The 15,898-nt window shown below is 38.7% G+C and overlaps 1 pseudogene; it reads left to right on the forward strand.

The window, feature by feature from the left end:
• The first annotated feature begins 440 nt into the window (after positions 1-440).
• Positions 441-5,382, forward strand: LOC121963017 (annotated as a pseudogene).
• Positions 5,383-15,898: the final 10,516 nt, after the last annotated feature.

Consider the following 15,898-nt stretch of genomic DNA (forward strand, 5'->3'; position numbering starts at 1 on the left):
AAATTCTCATAAAGTCATTTTAATTATATATATATTTGTATAAATTTACCTCCATTTGCATGTATGTTATCAATAGTCCTTAAAAAACCTAATTGTGTTCTTAAAATGTGCATTTAAATAGAAAACCGGACTTTTGTCGCCCTGTGTTGTGTTTACAATGGTGGCTGCCCCGCTGTTGTTTTTGTTTTGCTGCGTACATGTGTGCGCACGTGCGACGCCTCACCCAAATCGATCGAACTACGCGCGGGCTGTGTGTGTGCGCGCGCTCGTTCGCAGCGCCTCCCGAGCCCTAATTGGACGTCGTCAATTGTGACAGCGAACATCTCCGCATCTGATTGGTCCGCTGCACGTGTGTACGCGCACACGTGCTTCCGGCTGGGTGTAAGACAGAGAAAAAAACACTCGCGGGGAGATAACGGTTTTAGGAGAGTTTAGGAGGACACAGATATTATGCAGCACCGGAGCGAGGCAGGGACACTGGTTATAACGTGGAGCTGTCCGCTATGTGAGGGCTTTTAGGAGATGAGTCCGCTGTAGGTGATATTAAAAATTAACACAGGTGTTTTTATTCTCGCGCAGAGGTTTGTTTTTACATGCTGTCCGTGTAAATTGGATACAGAAGGGGGGCGGGAGCGCGAGCAACAAGTGGCGTGGAGAGGCCGAAATTCTCACCAGCTATGGAAGAGCAGAAGGAGCCCAACGGCAGCCGGGACTCCACCGAGGAGGAGAGCATGTCCCTGTCGCCGAACCTGCCATCCCCTCCCATGATTTTACCCCACCAGGCGGCCCAGCAGGCCCACAGAACCACCAACTTTTTCATAGACAACATCCTGCGGCCGGACTTCGGCTGCAGGAAGGAGCCGAGCTACCGCGACCGGACGCCGGGCAGAGAGAACGTGAACCCGCTGGGAGCGAGGCCGCCGCTGCCGCCGCACACCGGCAGCCTCTGCCTGGACTCCAACTGCAGCAGCGACAGCACCTCCTCGTCGCCCTCCTCCGCCTCGTCGTCGTCCACGTCCTCATCGCCGTCTTCCAAGCAGAACTCGTCGAAACAGGGCGAGGCGGCGAGCAACGGGACCGGCAGATACGCAGACAGCCCCTCGGCTATTATGGTTATGAGCGGCGGCAATGGAGGATCTCCGCCGTTAACGAAGGAGAGCCAGCCGATGTTGTGGCCCGCTTGGGTTTACTGTACGCGGTACTCGGACCGGCCCTCATCTGGTAAGGCGCTAGTAGTCCCCAAAATGATACCGCCTGGGGTGTTTGAATGCTGGGCTGTCTTCTGCGTCTTTTTCCAAAATACTAAACTCCAAAACTTAAAGTCATTCTTATGAGAAACAACTTGAAGTTTGCATATCAATATTATTATTTTGCAATAGTGTGGCTGTAACACAGCCAATCAAAACCGAGGGTTTCTTTTCTTTAATAAAAGCCATGTTGAAATAGGCTATTTAGCATAATTTATACCGAATAAAAACGATTATGAATAAGAAAATACCCGGTGTACAAAGAAAGCATAACTACATAATCAATTAATTCCCTCTTTTTTCCTCACACACAAGTGCCAAAAAAAGAAATACGAGTAAATGCCACAGAAAATGACAAAATAGACATTTTTAAAGACGTTTAGCTTGACTAATCACTCCTATGTGTAACAACAGAGGGCATGTTTTTCTTTTTTTCTATAAAATATTTTTCAGGCTGTCATGTTTGTGTAGGCCAGTCAACAATGCAACGCTAAACGAGCACGAAAAATATCAAAATCGACCTTTTAGTAAACATTTGGTTTTACTAAATAGCTATGTTAGGGCATTTTAGGACATTTTTCTCTCTCTAAAATATTTTGGGAATATTTTAGGCTATAACTCGCATCTCTGTGCAGGTCAAGATATAACGCTGCAGGAGCACTGAAAATGACGAAATTAAACTTTTTTTTTGTGGAGACGTTTAGCTTTACGTTTTAGGCCTCCTGATATTTGTAAAAAAAAAAAAAAAAAACAGGGCGCGTTTTTCATTTTTCTTAACATATTTTGGGAATATTTAAGTTAACTGTCAAATAAAAATCATTATGGATATGAACATACCTGTTGTACGAATGAGGTATAAGGTCACTGAACAAAATAGCTTAGGGTTTATTTATTTATTATTATTCACATTTTGTAGCTCATCATCACGCACACGCAGATGAAAACATAAAAACGCATAATGGGATGTAATATCTCACATTTGTTACAGTGCATTCATTATTATCCTGCACAAAGTCATCTTTTAAAAAAACGGCATAATTTTCAATACAGTTCAATGTGTAATTCATTACATTATGCTTAAAGGTTTTCCCCCCAAATAAATGTAATAATAGGCCTCCATATCTTGTGCAAATTAGTTTGTTTTCGTTGTGTGAGAACAATTATACTTCCTCTTTGATCTTTCTTTCCTTGTCAGCATGTTCACAAAAATACAGCCTGTTAAAAAGTGATAATTACGGATTATATCCTGCTCGGTTTGTTTGTTTGCATTACATTCTATGTGTCATATTTTAGTTTAGCAGTATGCCAATAAAAAATATCAGTCTAACAGACGAAATATTAAACTTTAATTCGATTACACGAGTATTATGTAGATATGGCTTTTAAAATAACAGATCTTCACTTTCACCAAACTATTGATTATAATATCAGAATATTCTACCCCCCATTTTACCCGAATAAATTATCTTAGACGAGATTTAATTTTCAAATGCAGGGTGTTTTTTTAGGACTGGTGTTGATATTAAGCTATTAAATAAAAGGGATGGTCCAGTGATATAATAATAATTTGATATAATTCAATCAAAACAATTGTGCATATGGCTATATAACAAAATATCAGTTACTTCCTATCATGTAGCCTTTTTTAGTTGATTCTGGTACAGAGAAGGCAATCAGTGTCTGGAAGGCTCAAAATGATGCACCAACCTCTAATCTACAGCTAATTCAAGTGTTTAAAAATAGAAAATTATCTCTGAATTCGAGGCTTTTCCTTTTTGCATAATATTTACTAACCTCGCTGTTTTAAATGAGTTATGAGGGATAACAGATGCATTGTGTTTTGATATTTTTGTTGTTGTTGTGTAAATCATTCTCCAGCAGTTTGAGACATCCTTCCTGGCCATGATGCTTTTAATGTGGTTGCACTTTTCACGGTCATGATAGTGTTAAAGTGACCAGCGATGAAGGTCAAAGGGCCTCCCGTTACTTTTTTACTTGATTATATTGTTTGGCTTTTCTGGGCCTGTACGCGTTATCGTTGAATATATTAGGGGTTATATTACTCTATTTTTAAGTGTTTGGCGGTTATTAGCTATTATTATTGTTGTATTCCAGTCATGGCATGCATAACTGCAGCGTCTTAAAATCACTATCATCCATACATGTTATGACAGCGCGAGCTCTCATGCAAATCCCGCGTTAAGCTGTGCTCACGTCACATTTTTTTGCTTTATTCCATGCATGCATTTCGGCCTGATTTGTCACAATGTCAGCACAGCGCTGCAGCCACGAGCTCACGTTGCATGCTTATGATGAAGTAATGTTCCTGGGTGGAGATGGAATATGAGTGTTTAGTAGTGAAAACGGCGATGATGCGGACCTGTGATGTCTGCGGCGGGACTCTTGTCAAAATATTGCATTTGAACCGTGGCAGCGGGTTGCTGCTTGTTTTGGCGAGGGGGCCAGTCAGATGTCACGGGCCTGAATTAGACTTTACACAAAGGCCTGACTGGATCTGATGTACCACTTTCACACACCAAAACCTCCAAACATAGCCTATTTATTCCAACCATCAGACCAGCTTGTCTTTTATGCGTCTCAGAATTGTTCAGCAATTTTCTCCAACATCTCCCCACACAGCAAACTTTTATTAATTATACAGCCTTATGGATGCACTGTAAAATCTGACAAGTTGATCTTAATTAAAATAATCGAAGAAACCAACAGCCTTGAAAAATGTTATTAAACATAACTATCAATGTTTATGTTTACTTAATACCTCATTGTTACGTTAATTTAAAATTGTGTTGTATTAACTTAGTTTTATGAAGCTGTTGCAACTTAAAAATGAAAAGTGAAATTACCTTGTTCTTTCGGTGTTAGAACCTTCAGTAAACCAAGTTATTTTCACTTAACTTGATCATCACAAAGAGGATTTTGCCAGTGATGAAATTCAGAGATCTGCAAGTTCTGTTTTGTTAACACGTTTAATAAAATACAAATATGATTGACTTTTTTTGCTACCAGCAGAATTTATATATATATATATATATATATATATATATATATATATATATAAATATATATAAAGCACAGTAAACTCTGTTTACTGAATTTGCTGAAACTAAGAAGATTGATTGAATTAAACTTGTCATTTTTAAGTTGCTGAGCTAATATGAATATCTCCTGTGCAATAATGTAGTGGGACACTGGTGTCTAGTTAATAAGCAGGCGTTTATTTTTTTGGCTTTGCAACTTCAATGCAACCGTAAACATTGTTGGGCTAACTCTGTGGCGGAAGAAAAAGGTAATATAAGCTATTATAATATGTTTTAGTATTAAAGATGAAAAATAATGACTAAAGTGTGTGCATTTCTGTTTCTATTGATCTATTGTTGCTATTTACACACTACCAATCCACTAACCTGCAGACAGGAGTGTGTTTAGGATATTTAGTCGTGTTTTTGAGTAGTTTTGTGTTTTTAATGCTGAATCCTGGTTCCGGGGCGATGCGCCATGTGTGATGTAAACCCAATTGAATGCACATATTATAGTGAAAATGAAATAATGAAAAAATCGCGAGGAGAGAGTGGAGAGCATTCAGGGCACGAGAGATTTACGCACGGAGCAAATCATCCATTATCAGGACACTTTGGTGACCTACATTTGATCATATTGAGCAGATAACAGCGCGATCATCACTCATCAGACAGACGCCTAGTCGATACGTGCGCCCTCGTGTGTAACATTATTCTCGCGGTCCCGGCAGTAGAATAAATATTTTATTCCCATTGTTGTTTCCACACCAGGCCCAAGGACACGGAAACTGAAAAAGAAGAAGAGCAGCACCAAGGAGGACAAGCGGCCCAGGACAGCGTTCACGGCCGAGCAGCTGCAGAGACTGAAAACCGAGTTCCAGGCCAACCGGTACATAACGGAGCAGCGGAGACAGTCCCTGGCCCAGGAACTCAACCTGAACGAGTCCCAAATTAAAAATCTGGTTCCAGAATAAGAGGGCCAAGATTAAAAAGGCCACCGGGTACAAGAACGGCCTGGCCCTGCAGCTCATGGCTCAAGGACTGTACAACCACACTCGACTACCACGGTGCAGGAGGACAAGGAGGACAGTGAATAGGACAAGAAGTGGCCCGGACATTTCCCTGCAGAGGGCCTGACTCTCTTTTTGGCTTTTGGAAATAATAAAAAAAAAAAAAGGACTGGAAAGTGTGGGAGACGCTATTTAAAAAAAAACACAGATTTCTGTTTAACAGTATATGGACATAATTATATAAATGAACGATCGTTATTAAAGTTTATATAGCCAAACAGTTATCATGTTGTATACAGTATATTTAATTTCACCTCTCATCCGGATCTTTTCTGTCATTGTTTTTTTTTTTTTTTTTTTTTTTTTTTTTTTTTAGGATGTCTAATTGGCTCTTTAGGTTTTTGTGGCCCCCCTCCTCTTGTCCCCAAACACATTTTCCTTCCACACATCAGTCCGCAGACTCAGAACAAGCCAAAGATTTTAATATGTTCACATGTAGTCTGAAATAAAGAAAGAGAACGGTAGAGATTTATGGACTACAATTTTTTCTTTCATTCATTCGATTACACCGAGAAGAAAAAAAGCGTTGTTTTTGGTGATTTAAAAAAGTTAAAATTCAATATAAAATTCAAACTGATTTCTATGATACTTTTTTTTCCATATTTTCCTATATTTTAAAATCTGAGGAGTTTACTTTACTTAAATAGGCAACCGGTTGAATTGAAAAATGTAAGTAAATATAATATAAGTCTTATTTCATGTTTACTTTATATCTAACTGTAAAGGATTAGTTCTATTTACTTAATTATGTGAAGTTGTTGCAACTTACCAATGACAAGTTTAAATCAATCTTTTAAATCAAGTTTTAGCAACTTCCGTAAACCAAGTTTACTGTGCTATATATCTATATTCTGCTGGTGCAAATTCGTCAATCATATTTGTTTTTTCTTAAACATGTTAAGAAAACAGAACTCGCAGTTCTCATAAATTCATCACTGGTAAAATCCTCTTTGTAACGATCAAGTTAAGTCAGACAAACTTGGTTTACTGAAGTTGTTGACACTTAGAAAGAACAAGGTTACATTTTTAAGTTGCAACAACTTAAAAAAACACGTAAACACAGCTGAATTTTAAGTAAACGTAACAATCACATATTACAAAAACATAAATTACAATCAATAGTTGCATTTACTTTCCTATATCAAGCAATTTAAGATTACTCTCAACAAGATCAACTTGTCAAATTCTGCAGTAAAATCCCCCAATTGAAATGTATACAGAGAAAAATTTTAAAGATGAGTTGTATTTTTTTTTTTTTACATTATTAGGTATATTAGCCTATTATTAGGCCTATTAGCCTATTATTAGGCCTATGTTGTCACTTCGACCACACAACTAAACCTCCCAGAATGCCCAAAACATACAGTTCACGCAGCAGATTTAATGATTTAATGGAGCAGCCTGTAATTAATAACATGCTTTTTAATTATTTCTAACTATATGGTTATATGAATAATCTGATTATTATTATTTTGATATTTGAGAGAGGGAATGGGGCAGAGACAGAAATACTTACAGAGACAGAAATGCTTAAATATAGGGCACACACACACACACACACACACACACACACACACACACACACACATACACACACAGGGTTCATGTTTCACTATATCCAGAGCCTGCTTGTTTCTACATAATGGATAACATTTCACCTATTAATCTATTCAGGGCGTTTACAAGTTTGAACATCTCTGGTAAACTTTCACTCTCACAGACTCTTAAATGAAATGAATACGTTTACTGAAGGAGGAAGCTGTCAGTGGGCTTCTGGGTCTTTCTGCGTTAGGGAGAAACATGGGATACATGTGGCCTGTTTGGCCTGACGTGACCTCAGGTTCAGGTTTGATAGAGCCTGGCGGTGAACTCTGTGACACGGCATGTGTGTTTGGGAGTGTGTGTGTGTGTGTGTTTAGGAGTGTGTGTGTGTGTGTGTGTGTGTGCTCCAAGGTCAGCGAGAGCAGACAAAGTGAAGGGTCTCTGTCTGATGATGTGAAAGCTGTACTGTGTAACTGTTATTGATTATTTCAAGCTTTATTCTATATTATTTTATTTTATTTCTTTTTATTTTATTTAAGGATGCTGGAGGAGAACAGATACAAAAACTCACTTAGGGGGCCTAATTTTAATTTTACTGTTGTGAAAAAAACATCCCTTTTATTCCTTGGGATCTCCAGCAATGTGGTTAATGAGATATTGTTTTATAAGTGGCAGAGTCATGTAAATAAGAATAGAAAAAAATGAATAATTCGTTTTTAAGTAAAATATGATAAACAACTTGTACATTCTAGTAACAACAACAATCAAAATGTGTAATTAGGTTTATTTTATAATTTATTTTATTTTTATTTTATTATTTTTTCACATTCTTAGTTTTTTCCCTCCCTTTCTGCCTTTCTTGTATCTACCAGGGGTGTATTTTTCATTTGCCCTCGTTTTCACTTACATAATCCACTTCAGCTCTGTTTACACTAATTGTAACCAATATATAATTCACACCATGTGTGCAATCCTGCAATTTTTATGCAAATATGAAGTCCCAGCCCATCCCACTGTTGCAAAAATATGCTCCTAACAAGTCTTTTTTTTTTATCAAATGAAGCATAAACTTTTTTTTAAACGGCCTGTAAGGTCAAGATTTATTTTTACATCATTTTGGATCACTGCCGAATTATTTGCCATTATAGTATAATGTGATTTTTCCTAACATATACGAATACGCTCGAGGAGCGATCTCACCTTAACGTTATTGTTAATTTGATGAAAAAAGGGAACGATTTAAGACGCACGTGTCGCACGCACATCCCGGGGCAACCTCTTTAACACGCGCCCCTGCGCTCCAAACCAGCCTCGCGCTCTGACGTGATTTATATGGTTTCCGTTTGTTCCGTCGCTTATATACAACTGATCACGGATCGGATTATTTAATTAAGAGCTAACAAGCCTGCAGAGGTCTGCAGCGGAGGAGTTCACGGCCTCCGCGTTTCAGGCTTTTTAATTATTTCAAGTGCTGCTGCGTTTGTGTTCAGCTCTGCCTATAGAGCAGAGATTTAATAAGCGCACTGCATAGCGTGATAATAATTGATTTCAATAAGGACGACCAGGGATTCGCTGTTAGTTTATAGGCAGGTTATTTCACATTTAATTAACGCTTCATCTTTTTAAAAATGCTTTATTTATTTTTTTATGAAAGACTATGCGTGCAACCATCAGCAGACAATACGGCGCGTGTTAATGAGTGCAACGTTGAAGTGTATTGAATTAAATCATAAAAACAGTTCATCTTCTTGATCATAAACAATTTCAACAACAGTAAAGAGGCAAGCTCTGGTGCAGATATAATGCCCCATAAAGGCTTCCCTGCAGCATCTCTGCAGCAGTGGGGGTTAAAAATAATTTATTGTCACTGAAATTTATGAATGAATATTCATAGGACCTGTATGTTTATTAAGCCACAGAGAGCAATACACTAGTTTTAATAGTGATAGTAACTTAATTTTGACCTTAACATTAATTACGTGAGCTACTTGGACTTAAATATTTTTGTAATGCTAAAATTGTTTGAGTTAGTAAAGCTAAATTATTTAATGCAATCTGTTTTCTCAAACTGTCTCATGAGATTTTTCAGTGAATTTTGTTATGCCCTGAAAAAAAACCCCACACACTCATTTAACCATAAAAAGTATTTTCTCCTACTTTAAAGTAATTAATATGCATCTTCTTGCCTTCATGATTAAATAAGTGGTTGTCGTTATGTTTGGAAACACACGCAGGCCTAATGTGTTTCTGAATCCAGTCTTTCTGGCCATCTGGCCTGCATGTGTGAACAGAGGTGAAGAGGCTGCCTGGCTCTTCACGGTCAGCTAACCCTACAGCTCTAATATTCTAATGACACTTTCATTCCCTGCTGTGAATGCGGAAGAGGATCCTATGACAATGTATTTAAAATTCATACAATTATGAAACAGCGAGAGGATTTCTCTCTCTCCCCCTCCCTCCCCTCCCACCTTGTCATTTAGGAAGCCGAGGGTTTATCTGTAAAACAAAGAAAAGCCAGGGATCGTTTGCATAGTTAGCATAGTCTGCCTCGCAGGCACAATATGGATTTAATTTATATGCAAATGAAAGCAATAAAAGGAGAATACACACTGGAAATCTCTGGCTGTTTAAAAGGGGAGAGAGTGGGATTCAGAGCAGGTAGCACGCATGCACGACGAAAACCGAGCTTTATCAGCCCCAACCAAGAACAATGTTATATAACATCATCCACAAACTGCAGCAAAGACTGCATCAGTGTTTGCACTGCTGCAAGCCAGGGAGACTGAAACAAGACTTTTCTTATTCGGGAAGTTGCATTCATGAGGTGCCAAATGCAACAGCAGCAAACAAACACACACACACACACACACACACACACACACCCACACACACACACACACACACAAACACACACACATAAAGCTCAGAAAATATGATGCATTTTAACTGGTTACAGGCCAATACAATACACATCAGGGATACTCAACTCACTTTTGCAGAATGACAGGAGGCCAGGGATTATGGGACGTTTACTGGATTTTAGGACATTTCTTGGACTTAAGCATGTTTTTAGGATTTTAGGACATTTGTAAGACGTTTCTGGGACTTTTGGCCTTTAGGGCATTTCTTTGTTTTAATGCTATTTCTGGGATTTTAGTACATTTCTAGGATTTTAGGGTGTTTCCAGAATTTTAGGGCATTTCTCAATATTTAGGACGTTTTGAGGATTTTAGAACGGCAGGGCTTAGCTAGGACCTCTGTCAGGGGGTGCGGGGAGGAGGCCAGATTTATTTGAGTATCACTGATATACATAATAATCTACATTTTTAAAGGGTCAGTCTGTGGGAAAAAAAGTATTCTATTTTTTTCTCCAGCTGTAACATTATACATATACAGGAGCACACAGTACACAAACTGGGGTCCCATTCAGAAACATGCAGGCTAACCACCTGTCATTCAGACAAAAGCAGGGGTGACCTCACCAGTCCGTGCAAACTAAGCGTTCAGAGTGTTTATTTTGCATCATGCTCACTGCTGGAAAATACATGTCAACACAGAGGTTTAAAGCTTTTCGGGGGAAAAACAATCACAGCTACAGAGACTAAGATATGCACCCATGCAGAAACTACAAGCATGTGCAAAAAGGCAGAAAAGAGACCTTGTTCTTACACACACACACACACACACACACACACACACACACACACACATTTAAAAGAGCTCTTTAGATCACTATGCTGTGACGCTTGTGGTGCTAAGTAGAGAAGTTTAGAGTAATTCCTTCCCAGCTGCTGCCTCCATAATGGGAGGAGACAGGAGGGGAGGGGGACAAAGAGAGAAGTCCTTCATGTCTCTTCAACTTTTTTTTCCAACTGAAAATGCCCAGTTGGTCCCACGTCAGAATCGCCTTTGGATTTCTACCGCATTTAAATTGTACAATTTGCAACGCTTTGCACAAATAGAAAGTGGTCTCGAGCAAGTACGCTGCAAGAAGAGCTATTGTTGTTTATTGTCTTCCTGGACTAACATGTAGAAAATGAAATGAGTGAGAAAGCAACATAGTGTTCTTTCTTTTTATGTGTCAGCTTTTATTTATTTCATGTCACTTTTTTTCATTTTATTATGTCATTTTTCATGGCAGAGATGTCCCTCTCACCTTTCAGCCAATCACAAGCCTCCTGCATAAACAAGCAAGCTCACCAAAATGCCAAAAACTGTCAAAGTAGGGGAGGCTGGGGTTGGTTGGTACAGTTCTCATTCTTCATCAAATTTCTCTGGCGTAATTTATGTTAGAATATTCTAACAGCAGCAAATGAAAAGTTAAAGGCTCAGCTGTAAGTAAATCAATTTTTAATGTACACAAATGTTTTACAAAATTATAGTGATTTTTGATTTAAGTCATGTTGTGCATTTGTGCCAATCAGCCCCATCATGGGGTGTGTTGGCAGAGTGTTGCAAAAAAAAAAAAGAAAAGAAAAAAAGGGAAAAGCAAACAATACAAAAAATTTGAACATTTAATTAAAATAAGACCCTAAAAACATAAACATTTAGAAAAGTATACGGCCATTTTATAAAACCAAACAACATTTTTAAGCTATTCTTCGCCAGGGATCTAATTACTTATGCCACTGACCGTTCAAAATAATAATAAATACAAATATAAATGTTGTTTCTAAATGTTCCAAATTATAATCTCTCAAAATACTTTTTTTAATGTTACATTTTCTTTCTGTGACCTTCAAAGGACCAGAAAATAGCTATGTGCCAACCAACCCCGGTGTCCCCTAATTCTGGAATACCTGTCTGGCTGCTGCTATAAATATGAATACCATTTGCACAGTTTATTTATTCCATAATGTATTTTTTATTTATTTAATATTGAAGTTTTTTTTTGTTTCCATAGCTTGGCTCATCAGCTTTTTTAGCACGATATAGCACTCTTGCTCTGGCTGTTTAGTCATATTCTCTGAGTGCAGTCAGTGTGACGGCCCACAGATTACCAAACCAGATTTACATACTGTTTTCACAGAAATTATACATTTGTATATGGCATAATAATTTCTTATCTCGCAAAAAGGACGCCAAAAGGTCAGATTCCAGTCTTTGCTTAATACTTAATAAATATTATAGTTCCTGTGTTTTGGTTTTATTGGGAAGACTGAAAGCAGCATATGAGGATTTTATAACGCCGTTTAATTTTTCAATAATGTATAAAAAAAATGTATGAAAAAAGTACAAATTACAGCTCAAACTTGGAGATAACGAGGAAGTGTAGCTCACCACTCTTTTCAAATATTTTCGGTTTGTCTGTGACCCGATGAGGGCTCCAGTCCTCCTTGCACTTGACTCAGAATAACATCTGCAGTGTGTGAGGACAGCACGCATGTCAGACCAATCAGCAGAACCATTTTCAAACCATTTAACACCGAGTGTTTTCACGAGTGTGCATACAGCACGATCAGTTCTCACCATGGGGAAGTTTACTCAAGAGTTATTGTGGGCTGTCAACTGGACTCTCTGAGACACACACACACACACACACACACACACACACACACACACACACACACACACACACACACACACACAAGGCCACAAAAAGACAAAGGTGGCATTGAGAGGGAACCTCCCACAATGCAGCTGAGCGTCCAGGGGGGCTCTCTGCTCCAACAGCCGTGATCTCACCGAGCTAAATCCAGATTACATGGAGGATATACACAGCGCCACTTGTTTACTCTGCCCGACAGGGGGTGATCTGAGGGGGGTGAGGGTGCAGAGGGAGGAGCAGGGAATCTCTAAAACACTGTATGAAATTCAAACTGCTTGTTCAAGACATAAGAAAGAAAACTTTCCCAATATTTTGCATAAAAATCTGTGAAAACAAAGATGCGTCTTGGAAGGGTGAGTATTGTTAAACTGGGACACTTTTTGAAAATTTGCATTCTGGAACAATTATACAAAATTTTCCACATTTCTGAGCTCCAAACATGATACCATTTTATAAACATCAGCCCCTCACTGCAATATACACGAGAAAAAAACTAGAATAATTATACACAGAATCAATGACTCCATCTCAAGCATAATACGTCCTGAGAACACTTTTTTAGGTATTACTAACAAAATGGGACAACTTCAGTGCTAAAATGGGACAACTTATATTAAAACAGAAAAAGCAGAGATGTTGAAGAAGAGAAATAATTTGAACATTTAAATTCTTCAAGTAACACTTCAAAACATCCTTCATCCCTCTTTACAATGTACTTTAGGTACATTCCACGCACAGTTCAGAAAAATGATTTATCTCAAGATACCAAGTGTTTTATGAACCTCAAAAATGTTTTTTCCCTCTAAAATGACAGAGCAGCGTCCCATCTTGACAGTAATAGTGTTCCATTATAAGAGGAAACGGGCAAAATGGGACACTATCAAAATAAGCATTTTGGATAAAGATGAAAGGAACTGATTCATAATAATTTTGAAACACAATTATAAACCAATTACAAAATATACTGAAATGAAACAGTATTTCTTTTTATATTTTAAAAGCTTAACTAGTTACACTACACGCCCACATATATGACATCATAGCCACATGACCTTTTTTTCTTTATTATATGCCTTTTAAGCATTGCATAGGTTCTGGTATTTGGTTATTTTGTGTATTCCTTGAAAATATAATTCATTGCAAAGCTTAACTCTCCCATTTTGACAATACTCATTCTATATTAAAGTCCAGCTCCCAGATTCTCCTTTTCCAAGGATCCAACTTTCATTCAAAGGCTGCCTGCTATCTTTGCAAAAACTGCAATTTTTTCAATCAGTCTTGCAGTAAGCAAGTTTTTTTTGGTATAAAATAGCGCTGGAATGAGTTAAATCAAATGTTTAAGCTGTCACTTTCAAAAATATGATTTTTTTTGCTCTCTGTGAACTCTATCTTCCTCAGCCAACGCTGCATTTCTTTTAAAAAAGATGATCCACAGCGTAAGGATGTAATTTTCCAATCTATAGCGTGCTACCGAGAAGGCGGCGCAGTTGAGGACAGTTACTCGGCTCTAATTAAAAAGCAAGCGTCGGGAAATGACAGTGCGTCTCCAGCCACAGCTATGTGGGAGACAACACTTCAATTCAAGCTGCTGGCGAGTGTTTTTTAATCTGCTTCATTCGTGTCAAAATAAGTCATCATAAGCAGCACATTAATCAGTGTGGGAAGTTTGCAAAACAACAAGGGAAAGATTTGTGAGCTTGAATTATTTACATGGGAAAATAGGTTTAAATGCACGAGTTCGAATGACCGCACAGGGAAGTGTGTGATGTACATCCTACACTAATTCTCACACACACGCACTAATACGCACAGAAACACAGTGAGAACAAAGGCAAAGACACCTGGGATTCCCCTGTTGTATGGGTGGTCACATGCACCTCTGCCTCTTCTTCATGCCTTCCACATGTGGAAGCACTTTATCTTCCCACTGCCTCTCTCACTTTGTCTCTCTTCTAATATGTGTGTGTGTGTGTGTGTGTGTGTGTGTGTGTGTGTGTTTGAGAACCAAAGCTGTAAGAAGAAGATCATTGATGAGAATTTGACTCCCATCTGCTGCCCCCTTGAGAGGTATAACAGTTTTAAAAAGCGGGATTGCTGTTAAAGTAATGCACAACTTTTTGGGGGGAGATTGTCATGTTGGTCAACTCGACCGTAAAGTGATGAGAGCGGAAACACCACAACCATCCGCAGGACTGTGTTGAGTGACAGCCACTAGCTTTGACCTGTTTGCTGTTTTCGTGTGTGTTTTTTATTATTATTTTTGGCTATATAAGACTTTTAAAAATCAAACAATGGCTGAGTGTCTCCCCTCTCGCCCTTTTCTCACACTTCAAAAGCCGACGCGCTTGTGGAGATCTCTCCCTCTCCTCCGTCTTTCATCGCGGCGGCTTGGAGGTGATGCGGGGAAGCGATTAGTCATATTCAATTTACATATGGCTGTCACGGGCTCCTCCAGGTTGAGCGCTGATGTCATCCGTGCGTGGGGCCCTCTGCGGCCACCCGGCGTATGGGAAGACTTCTCGCTGTCAGGAGACCTTCTCTATCACTGCTCGAGCACTATGATGAATGTGGGGCGGCACTTTTGTGTGCATGTATGTGTTTGTCCACTATGAGCTGTGAAATATGTGCATATGCTACACTGTGTGTGTGTGTTTTGGCACTACATTGAATGACAGCAAGCAAATTTTCTTGAAATCTGAACTCAAATTAATTTTTAAATTAATATTTTTTTGCTACACATCAGTATATATATCCTTAGTGTTGACTTTGGCTGTAAATGTATCATTTGGTTTAAAATTGTAAAAACTACAAAGACAAAACTGAAGTTTTATTTATTTTTCTGCAGCAATAGCGACCCCTGAATTAGAGTTCTCCAAGTAATTTGAAGTTTTGGTTCCAACTGACCAGTTTTGACTCAGGCCCCAAGAACAGCATCAACAAACCAATTTTACATAGCGACCAAACGCGGAATTACATGGGCCCCAAAAAGACTTTTTCCCAAAGACTAACATTATGAGACATCTGTATATCAGTTGATACATTTTTTTGAGCATCACATCCCCTGTGACATGACTAATTTCACTATCGGGATTTGATCTATTCAGTCTAATTACATTTTTAAAGCCTAGAAGAGAAACAAAATTCTGTCATTTAGCTCTCCATTCAAGTCTGTGGAGCACCAAACCAGAAGTAAGCCGTTTGGCCAGTGATAGTTTGTGGTGCGATTACTCTACGGGCCCCACAAAGTGTGAGATCTGGGTATTTCACCACGTTCCCATCCCCGGTCGTCACATTTTGCCACCTTGCAGCGGACTTACACCTTTACATATCATGCTCCAGGTATCTTTCTGCATCTGCACGTGATTATGTTTAGATAACAAAAGCACATGACAACCATCACCAGGACGTCAACAAAAGCACATGGCAAGTAAAACCGGGATATCAACAAATTAC

This window comes from Plectropomus leopardus, chromosome 24 (genome assembly GCF_008729295.1).
Source record: "Plectropomus leopardus isolate mb chromosome 24, YSFRI_Pleo_2.0, whole genome shotgun sequence".
Taxonomy (NCBI): domain Eukaryota; kingdom Metazoa; phylum Chordata; class Actinopteri; order Perciformes; family Serranidae; genus Plectropomus; species Plectropomus leopardus.